Source organism: Phragmites australis, chromosome 9 (assembly GCF_958298935.1).
Source record: "Phragmites australis chromosome 9, lpPhrAust1.1, whole genome shotgun sequence".
NCBI lineage: Eukaryota > Viridiplantae > Streptophyta > Magnoliopsida > Poales > Poaceae > Phragmites > Phragmites australis.
Window position 1 is genome coordinate 12,973,011 of NC_084929.1, and position 16,920 is coordinate 12,989,930.

Genomic DNA, 16,920 nt, shown 5'->3' on the forward strand with positions numbered 1-16,920 from the left:
TTACAAATCAATGTCAGTAGAAGGCAATATTGTCAGACCCGTTCAAATCACACTCGACTTAATCAACAGTGTCGGCTGTCCATAAAGATAAAAACTAGCACACACCCGTTATTTGATATGATGAGTGCTAACACTTATCTAAAACATCCATCAGAACTACTATTTGATTAAAATGAGAATGATTCTGGCAATCTCGATATATGTTCAATAAAGCCCAGGATCATATCATATACCGTCTACAACATAGTTTTATCACAAGATATGAATATAGTGCAAAGATTTAACTTATATTACATACCTTGTTCATCATACCAGTTTCCACTTAATATTAAAGTTTTCATACGCAACGGAAAGTTATTACTAAAATAATAGGTTAGTGGTGCCATTGCCCATAAGGCACCACCAGGATTAGCTCAAACAGACATCCTCTACTCCTGCCCATCACCAGCATCAGCGCGATAGAAATATCCATATACTAGTTCGTCGTTGCCTGCATCAACTTTATGGCAGCACCCTGAGTACGAAGGTACTCACAAGACTTGCACAATATGGGTATATACTAGTCCCGACTCCCAGGGTAATGCGTTTGGATGAATATTAAGGAAATGGCCACAAAGTTACGTTGATTCAGCGAAAAGCACTTTGATCAATATAATGACATGCGCAATTAGTTTTGATGGACAATAATCATAACCTCCAAAAAGTAAACTTGCTCAACTCAAATAAGCATCAGCAGATGCTTCGCACAAAATCCCACATACTTTCCTTTTCCCCCAACTGAACGGAACTCTGCGATGATGTCCAATGGACATTAAGCGTGCTCATGACCGAGAGCGCGGTAATTTGAATTGATCTTACGCCCTTCAGGGGAGTACTTCTTTACCCACACGACACGAGATCATTCGGCTTGTGCAACTTGCCGGCTACACAAGGGGATACCCATGACAACCTTTCTCAAATAAGCTCTAACCGTTTGGAGCAAACATCTCTCAGTGCGAAGGTCAAGTAGGTCCACTCCCAGAGCAATCTAGATACTATACAAGCCCGCTAACCCACAACACCGTAGATGTTCAGGCTAAAGGGTCACATCAACATAAGGTATTCGTCTCATCTTTACCATATTCGGATATATGGTTAGTGCGGAAAAATGCTTAAGCCATATAACATCACGGTCGATGCTTATTCGATGTAAGTGGTCTATCTCACTCAAATCTTCTTTCCTGAACTGCCCTTAACCCCGCCCACATCTCATCTCTATTTCTAGGGTGTCCAAGTCTCCTCTCCCAAACTGCTCCTATCACTGTCCACATCTCGTCTCAACCAAATCACCACCCCAACTTGTCATTTCTTTAAAACAGTAATTGAAGCTTGATAGCTCGCCAATGATGGACATTGTACCGCTCGACTTCTACTGGTGATCTATACATTACTAAGCATTCTAGACTTCTTTTACGTTAGATATTAGCATAGTGTTGGGGGATGATCTCCCGTACCCCTTCGGATGGCAAGCTGAAGTCTGTTGGCGGCTAAGCATTGATGAATGTTGTGTTTCAGGAAATCCAGCCGAAGGCTAGGGTGGGCCTTCGGTCAGAGGCCGAAGGTTGATCTACGACTTCACTCGCCCATGCAGGCGAAGGCTCTGGCATGCCTTCGGCTGGAGGCCGAAGGTCGACCCGCGGTGTCGAGGGGAAGGATGGGCGAAGATCATGGCAAACCTTTGGGTGGAGGCCGAAGAGTGACCCGTGGCACAGTCACGAGACTAGCTGAAGGCGCCCAGTGGACGTCAAAGCCCACATAGTCACTCAGGGTACAGTTGTAATTATGCAAATATACTTGATAGTACCATAATGCCCCCGAATATGCCAAGAATATGGCAGTTGAGGGGGTGAAACCGTAAATCCTAGCGTGGAGTGATTGAGTATGGGCTATAAATAGAGCCATACTGTAACTGAGGTGACAGAAGAATTAAGATTATCTCACCCTCTAAACACGTTTCACACCCAGGAGCCTTCGGCTTCCCCTCAAGGCGAAGGCCTCTCCTTGCTTAGGGACTGAGGTTCCAACAGTTGGCGCCGACCGTGGGGATCGAACAGACCGAAGCTATGCCACCTAAAAAGAAGACGAAGCCACTCGGTGCATCAGAGACATTGCCGGAGCACCCGGCTGTAGCCAGGGCTTTGACCAAAACGCCCCCTTCGGCAATATCAGGCCCGAGCAACGCTTTGACCGGAGGAGCCTTCGGTGAGCGCCAACAACACGATGGTGTTGATGTGGCACCCCCAGGCGATAACGGAGGCAACCATGAAGCGGTTATCCAGGAAGACACAGCAACAATGCGGGGTGTAGAAGCTAATATTCACGCCCGCTTCGAGGCTTCGGCATAAGAGTGAAGAAAGGCGCACGTCGAAGAAGAGTTGGATGACCTAGGTAACTTCACAGAATATGAAGACGAAGATGAGACAAAAGAGGAAAAAATAGCCATGCTAGAAGTCGAAGAATTGGAGAGACAGATTGCACAGAGAAAGTGCATGCTGGATAGCTTGGCAACAAGTCGGAAGGTTGCGGAATATCGCCGGTGAGCAGAAGAAGCCAGAAAAACACTGGAGAAAATGAAAGAAGAGATTGATGTACTACATCGTGCAGATGAAATGGCTCACCACGTGACTCCGTCAGAAATCATAACACGACTGGCGCAGGACCTTTAGCGACGGTCGTGCGCAGGTGATCCAGAGTCTCCGCTCTCCATTGGCTTGCAGAACCAGCCGTGGCCTTTGGGCTTAAAGATGCCTGAGTGGTAATATTTGACGGAGAGTCAGATCTGAGAGAGAGTTTGTAATGAGTTTCGAGGCGGTAGTCGAATCCGCTGGAGGAGATGACGCGACACTGGCGAAGGCCTTTGTATTGGCCGTGAAAGGGATAGTGTCGATGACATGGGAACCAAGGGTCCCTGAGTCCCGAGGCTAGGACAGCAGAATGCCAGGTGGCGCCTTCCCTCGGGGACCATCTCCCCGAGGCCCGAGAAGACCCAGTTCTGGGAGAGGTGCTCAGGGCCATGAACAGTGGTCCTCGAGTACCCATAGTTCCCCGAGGACCCGAGAAGACACAGTTCCGGGAGGGGTGCTCGGGGCCATGAACAATGGTCTCCGAGTACCCGTAGTTCCCCGAGGACCCGAGAAGAGCCAGTTCCGGGAGGGGTGCTCGGGGCCATGAACAGTGGTCCCTCGAGTACCCGGAGTTCCCCGAGGACCGAGAAGAGACATATCCGGGAGAGGGTGCTCGGGGCAATGAACAGAAGTCCCTGAGCACCCAGAGTTCCCCGAGGACCTGAGAAGCCCCTTGCCGGTGAACCCCACAAGGGCTCATAGGTGAGGTGTCAATTGGTGAGAGGTCCAATGCTGCATTTAAGAGGGAGCATGGCCTGTCACTTCCAACCACTCCCCCCACACCTATCGTACTGAGTATGTCAGTCCCTACCACCGCCTGGCAGGAAAGCGTGAGGACATTTAATGCGACAGATCCCATCGCACGTCACCCGACGGGTCCATAAGGGGAACGGCTCGAAGATATCGTTGCTGGGCTCGAAGGGGATTTTTCAAGCCCCTGTAACATCAAACTGCAGCCCCATGATGGTTGCTTTCCATTTATGGCTCATAGGAACTTGTGCCCTCCTTTCTGGGCGCGCCAAGCTTCCCCCAACAGGATAAAAGGGGGGGTGCACTTCGGAGAAGGACAAACTGAGGTAGAAGCCTGAACAAGCCAAAGCATACAACACACAAGTCTGAGAAGCTGAGCAGAGGTTCACGAAGCTCGAAACAAGACCGAAGCTCTAGACTTAGACAAAAAACCTTGTAACACAAGAGATCTAGAGAGAGGCATTCCAAGAGCATTAATAGCGTACACATAGGAGTAGGGTATTACGCTCCGTGCAGCCCGAACCTGTCTAAAATCCATTGAGCATTTACTCCCACTAGTAGACGATCATCCGTCCCGCCTACACCTCACATATTCGCATTAAATCCACGTACGAGGTAGATTCAGAATCATCTTCTCGGCCGAATCTCAAAGGGGGTCCCTCAGGATCCCCGCTTGCGGTGTTCACCCACCGACAGCTGGCGCGCCCAGTAGGGGGGCTGCATCCCTGAATCCGCCTTGTTTTTTGCAGAAAAAATGGCGGGCAGACATCGTCTTCAACGCATTGGCTCAAACTTGAGCGAAGAAGTGGAGCACGTGGCCCAGGAGGCCCCAGCTCCTGCTGTCCCTCCGCAGCAGCAGCAGTCGGCCCATACGGCGCCCCCTCCCTTGGGGACAACGGCGCTGGGCCCAGCAGGGCTGCCGCCGCCGTAGGCGGGTCGCCCAACCCTCAGCAAGCGGCAAACACCGCAAGATCGACGTCCAGACAGCGTCGGGCACCGTTACGGTGTAGGCTCACCTTCGGTGACGCCAGCCCTGGGAGTGCTTTTCTTGCGGCGCAAGCACTCCTCAGGCACCCGCCCGTCCAGGCAGCGGGGGAAACCTCGGAAGGCCGCTGGCTGCAGGAGGTGGCCGCCTTAGTGGGCACGACTCACCGGCAGGTACTTGCCGAAAGTTCCCGTGCCACCTCCCACCGTGGTACAACAAGAGCCGGACCATCTTCGAGTGGCGACAGAACCGGCCGGGGGGGCTCCAGGCGGAGTGCCGCCCCCTGGTCACAACAGGAGCTCAGGACCTCCGCTTACACCTCAATGAGCAGAGGGCTATCGAAGATGCGCGCGTCACTCTCGAGCGCCATCGGGAGTCCCGGCGCGAGGCCGAGGCAGAGGACCAGGCTTCCACTATGCCGACCCGCGACCGCCGAGGTTCCTCGGTGCGCCGACTTTCGCCCCCCAAGGGCACTGCTGGTACCGTGGGATACGGCACGGGCTACCGCGCATTCACCAGTGAGCTCCGCCAGGTCAACTGGCCCATGATGTTCCGGCCAAAACTACCGGAGAAGTACGACGGGTCCATCGACCCCGTTGAGTTCCTCCAAATCTACACCACCGCCATCCAAGCGGCGGGCGGGAATGAAAAGGTTATGGCCAACTACTTTCACGTAGCCTTGAGGGGCTCTGCCCGCTCTTGGCTTATGAACTTACCTTCAGGATCTATTAGCTACTGGGATGATCTGTGCCACCAATTTGTGGCTCATTTTTAGGGCACTTTCACACGCCCCGGCTTGGAGTGCGACCTCCACTCCGTCAAGCAGCAAGAGGGGTAGACGCTGAGGTGCTTCTTACAGCGCTTTAGCCAAGTCCGCAACACCATCCCACGGATTAACCCCCATGCCATCATTATCGCCTTCCGGCAGGGTGTCAGCGACGAGCGAATGCTTGAAAAACTAGGTATGCATGAGATTGAAACCACCGCAGAGCTCTTCGTGTTGGCCGACAAGTGCGCCAGGGCGGCGGAGGCTCGGGCGTGGCATGTCCTGCGCCCTGAGCAACCCGCTGCCGACAAGGAAGGTCCTTCTCGCTTCGACAAGTGGGAATAGAAAAAGAGAAAGAAGTGTGATGCTGCCCCTATCATGTCGGCGGAGGGCGCTGCCCGCAGGTCGGCACGCCGAGCGGCTGTCGACAGGAACCCCGCTCCGCGAGGCCCGAACCAGGAAAATGGTGTGAAATCCACCAAACTAACTAGCACGACCTCACTAAGTGCCGATCGGTCAAGGGCCTCGTCGAGCGGCACCAGAAGGAGCGCGAGGAGCGCCGCAGGGGTGGTGACGACAAGGCTGCCCCCGAAAATCAGGAGCTCGGGTTCCAAGAGCCCAAGCACACCGTCGCTTTCATCGATGGAGGCGCGTACACACCCTCCTCTCGTCACTGTGTCAAGACAATGCGGCGTGAGGTGTGCTCGGCGACCCCGGGCGATGCTGTCGCAAGGCCTCTGAAGTGATCAGAGACCCGATCACCTTCAGTTTGGCGGACCACCCCGCGAGTACTACAGAGGTGGGGTGACTTCCTCTGGTAGTGTCCCCCACCATCTGCAATGTGAAGGTCAGCCGGGTGCTGATCGACGGGGGTGCAGGCCTAAACCTTCTTTCCCGGGAGGCGTTCAAGAAGCTGCAGGTGCCTTCAAGGCGCCCAAAGCCGTCCCTCCCCTTTTATGGGGTGACGCCGGGACACACGCTACCCCTCAGGCAGGTCGAGCTGCCTGTCACTTTTGGGAGCCGGGACAATTTCTGGACGGAGATAGATGTCCCCTACGACGCAATCCTCGGGCGCCCGGCGCTCGCCCGGTCCATGGTGGTGATGCACTACGCCTACCTCACAGTCAAGATGCCGGGCCCTGCTGGCTCCATCTCCGTGCCCGCTGAGACCAGTAGCGTTGTCTCCTACGTCGAGCAGCTATACTCGACCTTAGTCTCAGCTCGGGCCGAGGTCAAAGGACACTCAGGGGGCCCGGGACCCACTTCATCCAAATCCCGACTCGCCGCCGACGCCTCCATCCCCACGAAGGAGGTCGTGATGGGCGAAGACTCATCCCAGGTCATCCGAATCGGTGGTGACCTGGGCGACAAATAGGAAAGCATGCTCATCGCCTTCTTCCGGGCTAACGCCGACGTGTTTGCATGGCAGTCGTTAGATATGCCCGGGATCCCTAGGGAGGTGATCGAGCACCACCTTGTTGTGCGACCAGACGCACGACAGGTGAGGCAGAAGATCCGGTGGCAGGCGCCCGAGCGCCAGGAGTTTATATGGGAGCAAATCAACAAGCTCCTCGATGCCAGCTTCATCCGAGAGGTCCTCCACCCGGAGTGGCTGGCCAACCTAGTCGTCATCCCGAAGGCCAACGGTAAGCTGCGGATGTGTGTCGATTACACCGACCTTAACAAGGCTTGTCCAAAAGATCCTTTTCCTTTACTCTGTATAGATCAGATAGTCGATTCCACTGCGGGATGCGATCTTTTGTGTTTTCTAGATGCAAATTCAGGTTATCACCAAATCCACATGGCCAAACAGGACAAAGGAAAAACATCTTTTATTTCCCCGGTGGGGACCTATTGCTATGTGTCGATGCCTTTTGGTTTGCGCAACGCTGGATCTTAATACGCAGGTTGGTCGCAACATCGAAGCTTATGTCGACGACCTTGTGGTCAAGTCCCGAGATCGGGCCACCCTGCTGGAAGATTTGGCCGAGACCTTCAACAGTCTCCGCACCACCCGCCTGAAGCTCAACCTCGAGAAGTGCGTCTTCGGGTGCCCGTGGGCAAGCTCCTTGGTTTCTTGGTTTTCAGCCGAGGAATCGAGGCTAATCCAAAGAAGATCCAGGCCATCGAGTAGATGTGTCCCCCTGCTCGACTGAAAGAGGTCCAGCACCTCGCTAGCTGCATGGCAGCCCTGTGGCGCTTCATCTCCAAGCTCGGGGAGCGAGGGCTCCCACTCTTCAAATTGCTAAAGAAGACCGGTCGTTTTGACTGGACACCAGAGGCCGAGCAGGCCTTCCAGGACTTGAAGAAGTATCTCACCTCACCGCCTGTACTGGTGGCCCCCTCCAAGGGAGAGCCTTTATTGCTCTACGTCTCGGCCACTCCTCAGGTTGTGAGCATGGTACTGGTGGTGGAGTGTGATGAGTGCTCGAGGCAAGGTGCTGGTCCAAGCTCCCGGTCGCCCCTGAACAGCATACGGGTCTTGGGGCTCTATCCGACTAGGGAGTCGAGCCCGAGACCACGGCTTCTCCCGACCAGGGAGTCGAGCCCGAGACCACGGCTGGCCCCAACCACTACGCCGAGCTCGGGGTCTGTGACAAGTCCTCGGGCGAGGCCACAATCCGGGCCTGCCGTGTACAGCGACCAGTGTACTTCGTTAGTGAAGTCCTCCGGGACGTCAAGACAAGATACCCCCAAGCCCAGAAGATACTTTATGCAGTGCTCATCGTTTCCCGAAAGCTGCGCCACTACTTCCAGGCGCACAAGGTCTCGGTAGTAACCACATACCCACTAAAGCCAATCCTGCGGAACCGAGAAGGCACTAGGCGCATTGTCAAATGGGTGGTCGAGCTCGCAGAATTTGATCTGCACTTCGTTAGCCGCCAGGCAATCAAAAGCCAGGCTCTGTTCGATTTCGTGGCAGAGTGGACGCCGGTCCCCGAGATCGACAATGAAGAGTTGTCCGCATACCCCAAGGCAGGATGGGCCCAGGTTCTGGGTCATGCACTTTGACGGCTCCCTCACGCTGAAAGGCGCGGGGGCTAGAGTGGTGCTCACCTCCCCAATGGATGAAGTACTCGAGTACATCGTGCAGCTGCATTTCCGGGTGACCAACAATATGGTGGAATACGAGGGCCTCATCGCTGGCCTCCGTGCAGCGGCGGGTCTCGGGATCCGACGGCTGCTTTTTAAGGGAGATTCCCAACTGGTGGTCAACCAAGTATGCAAGGAATCCCAGTGCGCAGACCCACAGATGGCAGCGTACGTGGCGAAAGTCAGGAGGCTGGAGCGGCACTTTGACAGCCTGGAGCTACGGCACATACCTCACCGCGACAACGCTCTAGCCGATGACCTCTCCCGCCTGGCCTCTACCCGGGCGCTCATCCCGGCCAGAACCTTTGAAGAAAGGCTCACACGGCCATCTATCCTGCCTACCGACCAAGATGAAGGGGAACCCTTGAGCCTAGTTGAGGGAACCCAGGCAGCACCCTTAGTGGGAGGTCCCGTCAGGGTGCCGCAGCCTGGTGAGTGCGTTGCACTTGCTGGTGGTTCTCAAGATGCCTCGTGGATCGACGAGATCCGAGGGTACTTGAAAGAAAACATCCTTCCTGGGGATGATGCCTCTGCAGAGAGGATTGCACGACAGTCCAAACGCTATGCCATTGTAGATGGGGATCTCTACCGGCGCGACATGGACGATGTCCTCCTGAAATGCATCACCCAGACAGAAGGTAGTGAGCTCCTCACTGAGATCCACGAGAGCGAATGCGGTGGCCATGCATCATTCCGCACGCTGGTCGGGAAGGACTTTCGGCAAGGCTTCTACTGGCCTACAGCCCTCCAAGACGCTTCTGAGTTGGTTCAGCGCTGTAGGGCGTGCCAGTTCCAAGCAAAGCAGATTCACCAGCCAGCTCAGGCTCTCCATACCATCCCCCTGTCTTGGCCCTTCGCGATCTGGGGGCTGGATATCTTGGGTCCATTCCCTCGAGCAATCGGGGGCTATGAGTATCTCTACGTTGCCATCAACAAGTTCACCAAGTGCCCGGAGGCGGTCCCAGTTGTCAAGGTTACCAAGAGCACGATAATCCAATTCATCCGTGGTATCACAAGTCGCTTCAGCGTCCCGAATAGAATCATCACCGATAATGGCACCCAGTTCACAAGTGCCTTGTTCGGGGAATACTGCGAGGACCTCGGGATCAAGTTTTGCTTCGCCTTTGTCGCTCATCCTCGGAGCAATGGGCAAGTCAAGCATGCAAATGCCGAGATACTGAAGGTGCTCAAAACCCGGACCTACAACATGCTGGCAAAGCATGGGAAAGGGTGGATCGATGAGCTGCCTACTGTGTTATGGGCCAACCGGACCACGCCAAGCTGGGCCACCGGGGAGACGCTGTTCTTCCTCGTATACGGCACTGAGGCGGTCCTCCCCTCCGAGCTCATGCTCGGCTCCCCTCGGGTGAATGCTTATTCAGAAGGTGAACAGGAACAGCGAAGACACGACGATGTCGATAACTTGGAGGAGCGTCGGCGATGAGCCACCGTCCGAGCCGCCAAATACCAGCAGAGCCTGTGGTGCTATCATCAGTGCCACATCCGGGCCCGGTCACTCGAGGTTGGGGATCTAGTTCTCTAACGCGCCCAGACGCGCGAAGGAAAGAATAAACTCTCCCCCATGTGGGAAGGCCCCTTCATCGTGACTGGTGCCCCGCGACAAGGATTGTTTCGGCTGGCCACGGAGGACCAGCAGCCTCTCCAAAACGCGTCGAACATCGAGCATCTGCGTAAGTTTTATCCATAAATCGGCATGTTTGTGCTCAGGCCAACCAGGACAGGGGCCTTCCCCTTGCCCAAATTGGCCGGGGGCTACCACCAACCATGTAAGTTAGCACTTGCTATTTATTTTTTGTCACTTCTGTATAAATCATCAATATACTTTCCGAGTTTTTCCTCTGAAATCCATATGTTTAATCTGTTTGGTGAGATGCTCGATTTGTGCGAGAAAAACACGCTCTCTCATTTTTCCCGCTGATAAAAACGGATCCCGGTCGGTATGCGCGCAGACAGTAGCTGCTGACTTAAGTCTATTATGGTAGGCTGTGATGCCCGGCTACATGGCAGTACCCCGAGCACTACCGAGCCTCTAGGGTTCTCAGGTAATCCTACCGCTCGAACATGAGTGGTCGGGACCGCCTAGACCCCAGGGGCGGGCTGTCGGTGTTCGGCCTGGTCAGTCCTACCCTGGGCACCACCGGACCATTGGACCTCTTGGTTATGCCTCTATCTGTACACTTCGCCGGTCCGGGTATTCGAGAGGTCTCGGGTAAAAAACGAGAGCAGTCTATAATGAGTATCGCGCTAACAGAGCGCACCAAGCAAAGAATCTTTGCCTATTTTTCAAGCTTACAGATCAATGCTCGAGAACCAAGCAGCTCGACCACAAGGGCCTCAGTGCCCAGGGCGCTACACGAGCCTCTGGGGTCCTCGAGCAATCATACCACTTGGACATGAGCGGTCGGGACCGCCTAGGCCCTGGTTCCATTACCGGGTTTCCAGTGCTTGGGTGATAAAAAGACGTCCTGGGGGCTTAGGCGCTCTGCACAAGGGAACCCATGTTCCCGTGCGCCCCGAGCTCGGGGGATCTACACTTTCCTGGACCAGTCGGCCGGAAGGCTGACACCTACTAGGTGAGTTACTAAAGTTATATGAATTTCCTTTCATATATACGCAATAAACTATTGTTCCCGAGTTATCCTTGGACCCTCGTATGCTAATCTGTTCGGCGAGATAGTCTCCTCACGCGCAAAACCCCGCCCACGTGCTCGCTTTTTTGGAATGACAAAAACAGACAGTAGTCGGTGTACCGTACAGGCGGCGATGGCTGACCTAGGTCCTTTATGGTGGCCGTGGTGCCCGACCGGCTTGGCAGTTGTCGGAGGATGAACTCCACAAGCGGGGATCCGGAGGGACCCCCTTTGAGATTCGGTTGGGGGGATGATTCTGAATCTACCTCGTACGTGAAATAAATTGGAATAAATTAGAAGCAGGTGGAATGGATGATCAGATGCAGGAGGAAATAAATGCTTAGGGGATTTTAGACAGGTTCGGGCCGCACAGAGCGTAATACCCTACTCCTGTGTTACAAGGATGTTTGTCTAAATCTAGAGCTTCGTGAGCTTGTCTCGGTTTTGAAGAAGTCGCTGTCTTCTCTGTGTCTTGATCTTCTCCGTTCGGTCTATTGATCCAGAGCTTTTTTACTGAAGGACTCGATCTCTTTCTCCGGGGAGCCTGCCCCCCTTTTATACCCCGTCGGGGCGGGTGGCGTGCCCAGAAAGGATGGCGCGAGTTCCAAGACGCTATAAATGGAAAGCAACCATCATGGGTTGCAGGTTGATGTCATGGGGAGGGTTGATGCACCCCCGTCCGGTCTTGTCGTCATCATCCTGCTTTTCAGTGAGTGCTGCGGGGAGGGCCCACCGGGCAGCCACCGAGCACCCCGCGTGCCCGCCCGGTCAGAGCGAGCCTGACACAACAGAGCGGTAGACGATATGCCTCGAGCTCTGCGACGTTATCCCAAGGCGCGTCGGATGACGCGCGATGGGACCCGCACATTAAATGTCCCCACGCCTCCCCGCCAGGGAGTGGCAAGGACTGACAGCAGATGTGGGGGGAGTGGTTGGAAGTGACAGGCCATGCGCCCTCTTAAATGCAGCATCGAACCTCTCACCGAATGACACCTCACCACTGAGCCCTTATGGGGACCTCCGGCAAAAGACTTCTCAGGTCCTCGGGGAACTTTGAGTGCTCAGGGACTCTGTTTTACAGCCCCAAGCACTCTCTCTCGGATATGCTCTTCCTTGGTCCTCGGGGAACTGCGAGTGCTCGGGGACTACTGTTCATAGCACCAAGCACTCTCTCCCGGACATGCCCTTTTTTTTTGTCCTTGGAGAACTGCGAGTGCTCGGGGAATACTGTTCATAGCCCTGAGCACTCTCTCCCGGACATGCCCTTTCTTGGTCCTCGGGGAACTCGGGTGCTCGGGGACCACAGTTCATGGCCCGAGCACCCTCTCCCGAAACTGCGTCTGCTCGGGTCATCGGGGAACTCAGGTGCTCGGGACCACTGTTCATGGCCCCGAGCACCCTCTCCTGGAACTTGGTCTTCTCGAGTCCTCGGGGAACTCGGGTACTCGGGGACCACTGTTCATGGCTCCGAGCACCCTCTCCCGGAACTTGGTCTTCTCGGACCTCAGGGAGATAATTCCCGAGGGAGGGCACCATGTGGCACTCTACTGTCTTGGCCTCGGGACTCGGGGACCCCTGGTTCCCATGTCACCGACAGCAGCCCCCGGGCCCATTGGCAGGCGATGGCCCAGAGACTGCGGATGGGGCCCTCGTTTTCTACGAGGCTGATCCTAGCATCGATGCCACATGGCCTGTTCTCAGGCGCTGGTCTTTGTGGCCCAGGCTTTTGGTACGGCCCAGGCAGGGAACCGAAAGGACGCGTGCCCTTCCGACTTCCGAGGAGCGTGATAACGAGGCGGGAGGGGCGCGTGGCGACCGCACGGATCGAGGATAGTGCGCCTAGCAACCGCACGGATCAAGGGAGATTCACTGGCAACCGCACTGATCGAGGGAATGCGCCTCGCAGAATGCACCGTGGAAAGTGCCGTTTGAAATCCCCAGGATATATAAAAAGGGAGGGGGAGCGAACCGTTGCCCCTTACGCCACTCTTGCGATCGCCGCCTCTGTCTTCTTCTTCCTCCTTGTGCTCAGGAGCTCTCGCCCTCCTTTCGGCCCGCAGCGCACCCTCTTTCTCATCCCTTCCAGCACACTCCCCACCCCCAAAGATGCCGAGGGCAGGAAGCAGTCGCTGGGACAAGTCGAGCTCCGACAGTGTGCCACCGCAGTCACACATTGTGAACGAGGAGGGGGCGGAGAAAGTCCGCAAGCTGATGGTGCCTGCCGGCCAGCGGGAGGCGTCGGTGGTGACGCCGACGAGCTTTCCGCCCTCCACGCGCCGGTCGGAGTGAATCGTCATCTTCGTATCCTTCGTTGCCGCCGGGTTGGTGCTGCCGTTCTCGACCTTCTTCCTTCAAGTGTTGGACACCTTCGGTGTCCAGCTCATTCACCTGAGTCCAAACTCGGTGGTGATCCTGGCCATCTTCGCGTATTTCTGCGACATGTTCATGGGAGTGCCGCCATCGGTGGCCCTGTTCCGACACTTCTTCATCCTGCGAGCGGCTGGGAAGAAGAAGGGATCCTCCGAGGTATCCCGAGCACTACCGAGCCTCTGGGGTTCTCGGGTAATCCTACCGCTCGAACATGAGTGGTCGATACTACCTAGACCTCAGGGGCAGGCTATCGGTGCTCGGCCTGATCAGTCCTACCCCGGACACCACCAAACCGTGGGGACTCTTGGTCGCGTTTCTGCCTGCACGCGTCTCCGGTCTATTTGTTTGAGAGGTCACAGGGTGAGAAGCGTTCACTGGACGTGGCGTGTACCGTGCCAGTTGGATTTGTCTCCTGAGCAAAGAAGTTTGTGTCTGTGTCTCTTGACTCAGCAGCTGCGCACTGGCGAGGGCTCGGGGGCTAGACGCTCTGGTGGTCCCACTACTCGAACGATGAGTGGTCAGGGCAACCTAACTTCTCGGGGGAAGACTACCGGGCTCGGCCCGACCAGTGCCTCTCGAGGCATCAAGCAAAAGCAAACAACATAAAAACAAGTACAGAGCGGAGTTCGATCCCAAGAGTGGCTTCTAGTATATTAAAAGGAACCGTTCAGAAGGGGATCACTCCCATATTTACAACATTCAAAAAACAAAAACCCTAACTATTTACAGGCTCAGGAGGAGAGCACACGTCACTGCTGCTGTCGCTGCTCGGGCTCGGCTCCCGCACAAAACACTCCGCCACCTTGGTGGCGACGTCGCGGATGGCTTCCCAGGCGGCGGCTTCCTTCGCCTCAACCACACCGTGTCGGGCTGGCTCCAATGGGAAGGCGGGGTCTCGGCTGCGGTAGGAAGGGCCTCAAGGCACCGGGCGATCTCTGCGAACCCGAGGGCGATGTGGCCTATCGTCTCCTTGTCCTGCGACTGGTCACCCACGAACACGTGCCCAAGCCCGACTGCCTCCACGTAGTCCCGTGCCTGTTGAAGGATGTCCTGCATCATTAGCTTCATGTTCGTCTGCTCTGAGAGGACGGTCTCGAGCTCATCCTCGGTGTTGTTCAGCTGGGCCTCAAGGCTGGTGCTGTCAGCGGCGCTAATAGGGATGGCCCTTGCGGTCGGGACCTCCTGGCGTTGGGCGGCCGCCTCGGTCTGGGCTCGCTCTAGCTACTTGGCCCGGGCCTTGACGGCCTGCTCTTGGGCAGCCAGGTCGGCCTCCCACTTGGTGACCTGCTCCTCCCGGGTAGTGAGTGCTGACGATGCCAAGTCAGCATCCGCCTCCCGCCGCGCGATCTGCTTCTCCCGGGCGTCAAGCGCCAGCGACGTTATGTTGACGTCTATCTCACGCAGCGCGACCTGCTCCTCTTGACGGAGGACATCGGCGCAGCCTCACTCTAGCTCGTCGTTCTGGCAGCACAGGTTCGCCTGGGCAAACCACACGACATCCTCCCTCTTGCTGGCTGCCTCCTCCCGAGAAGCCACCTACCGCTCGCCAGCGAGCAGCTCTGCGGCGCACCTCCTCGATGTCTGGTCGCGCTCCACCGCGAGCTGCTCCAAGCGGCTGGCCTTCTCCTCCATGGTGACGGCCTCATTGCGGGCCTCCTCCAGTGCCTCCCGCTCCTTGGCCACCTCCCGCATGGACTTCTCATAGGCCGAGCGGGCTGAGGCAATGTGAATCTCCAGCAGCTTTCAGGCCTCCTCTAGCCGGCCCCTCTTATCGACTAGGGCAGTGCGCTCTTTCTCGAGCTCAGACCGCTCTGCTGCAATGGCCACTTCGAGCCGCCCGATGACCTCCCGGACGCTTCCTAGCACCTCGGGGAGGGGTTCCGGGGCCTGGCTAGAAGATGGCTGGGGGCTAGGTCCCCTGCGAGCCCTCTTTGCAGAGGCGCTCGGGGACCCCGACGGTGCCGCGCCGCACCACCCTTGTTGCAACCACCCCCAGCAGCCGTTCGCACCTTCCTTGGAGGGCTCGGGGCAGGGCCGGTCGGGGCTCTTGGCTCAGGGCTGGCTGAAGCCCTCGGCTCAGGGTACGCTGGTGCGCTCGGCCCAGGGACAGGGGCTGGCCTCGGCTGCTCTGGGGGCTCCTGGCCTCCTGTAGAGTCCTTGGGCGGCTTGAAACGTAAACGGGTTAGCAACTAGCTGAAATCCGAGCAAAACGTGCTCGAGACAGAAAGGGAGCTTACATGGTTTTGGGCCCGCGGTACCTTCATTGGGACTATGGGATCCTGAAATCTGGGCTCTACGGCTTCGGCTCAGGCCTGGGCTGTCGCCTCCTCCTTTTCGAGGGAGGGCTCTGGCCCTCAGGCCGTCGTGGGTCGGTCCCAGCGGCCGCCCCAGAGCCTGCCTCCGAAGGCTGGCTGGTCCGGCCGCCAGCCGGGCTCTGGCCCCCGGGTTGCCACACCCTAGGTCCTGCCTCCGCCCCGGAGTCCACTCCCGAAGACCGGCAGCCTCGGCTGCCTGCCGTCGCGCCGCCTGCCGTCGGTCATTGTTGCGGAGGTGACGGCAATGAGGATGAGGACGGCTGAGGGATGTATGCTCAGGGACGCTTCCCCTTGTCGCCTCGAGTCGCCAGCCTGCTGTCTTCGGCAGCGGCGCCCCGCCCTCCATTGTCATCCACCCTGGGGATGTGTAGAGTCCCGGGGTCCCGGCACCCCGGACGTTCCACCAGCCCCTGGGTGTCGAAGGCCGGCATTGACGCCTGCAGAACTGCCCAACCCGTATCTATGCAAAGCACCAGCTCTTCACGTGGAAAGACCGCCTGGGCAAGGTCGTCGACGCCGGTCACCACCTTCAGCAGGGTCGCCAGGGCCCCCTTGTTGAGGTCCCCCTCCTCGCCTGTGCAGGTCCTCGTCAAGTCACCCTGACCGGTGTACATCCAGGCGAAGTGGGCGCGCTCCCGCAGAGGTAATTGGCGACCACCATGAGCGAGGTAAGCCCCGCCCGGCATAGGTCTTCAATGCGGTTCAGCACCGGGCGCAGGCGCTCATCCTCCGCAGGGGCCACTTCCCAGATCGCCCTATGGGGCTCCGTCGGCGTTTGGGGTAGCGAGAGGCGATCATGGGAACTGACGTCGACGTAAACCCAGTCCCGACGTCAGTCGTCCCACTTGCCGCGCAGCACCTGCAAGATGTAGACGTCGCCGAGTCCCTCCCGCAGGCAGAAGTTGCACCAGCCGACAACCTCCACCTCGTCAGATCCCTTCTTCTTCCTGGCCGCTCGAAGGATGAAGAAGTGCCAGAAGAGTGAGACCAACGGTGGCACCCCCATGAACATCTCGTAGAAGTGGGCAAAGATCACCAGGATGACCACCGAGTTCGGACTCAGGTGGGCCAGCTGGATGCCGAACGTGTCCAGCCTTGCAGAAGGAACGTCGAGAATGGCAGCACCAGCCCGGTGGTGATGAAAGAAATGAAGATCACAATCCGCCCTGGCCTGCGTGTGGAGGGCGGAAAGTTGGCCGGTGTCACCACCGACGCCTCCCGTTGGCCAGCGGGGACCATCAACTTTCGGACCTTCTCTGCCCCCTCCAAATTCATGAGGTGGGACTTCGGCAGGACGCTGTTGGCGCTTGACGTGTCCCGATGGCCG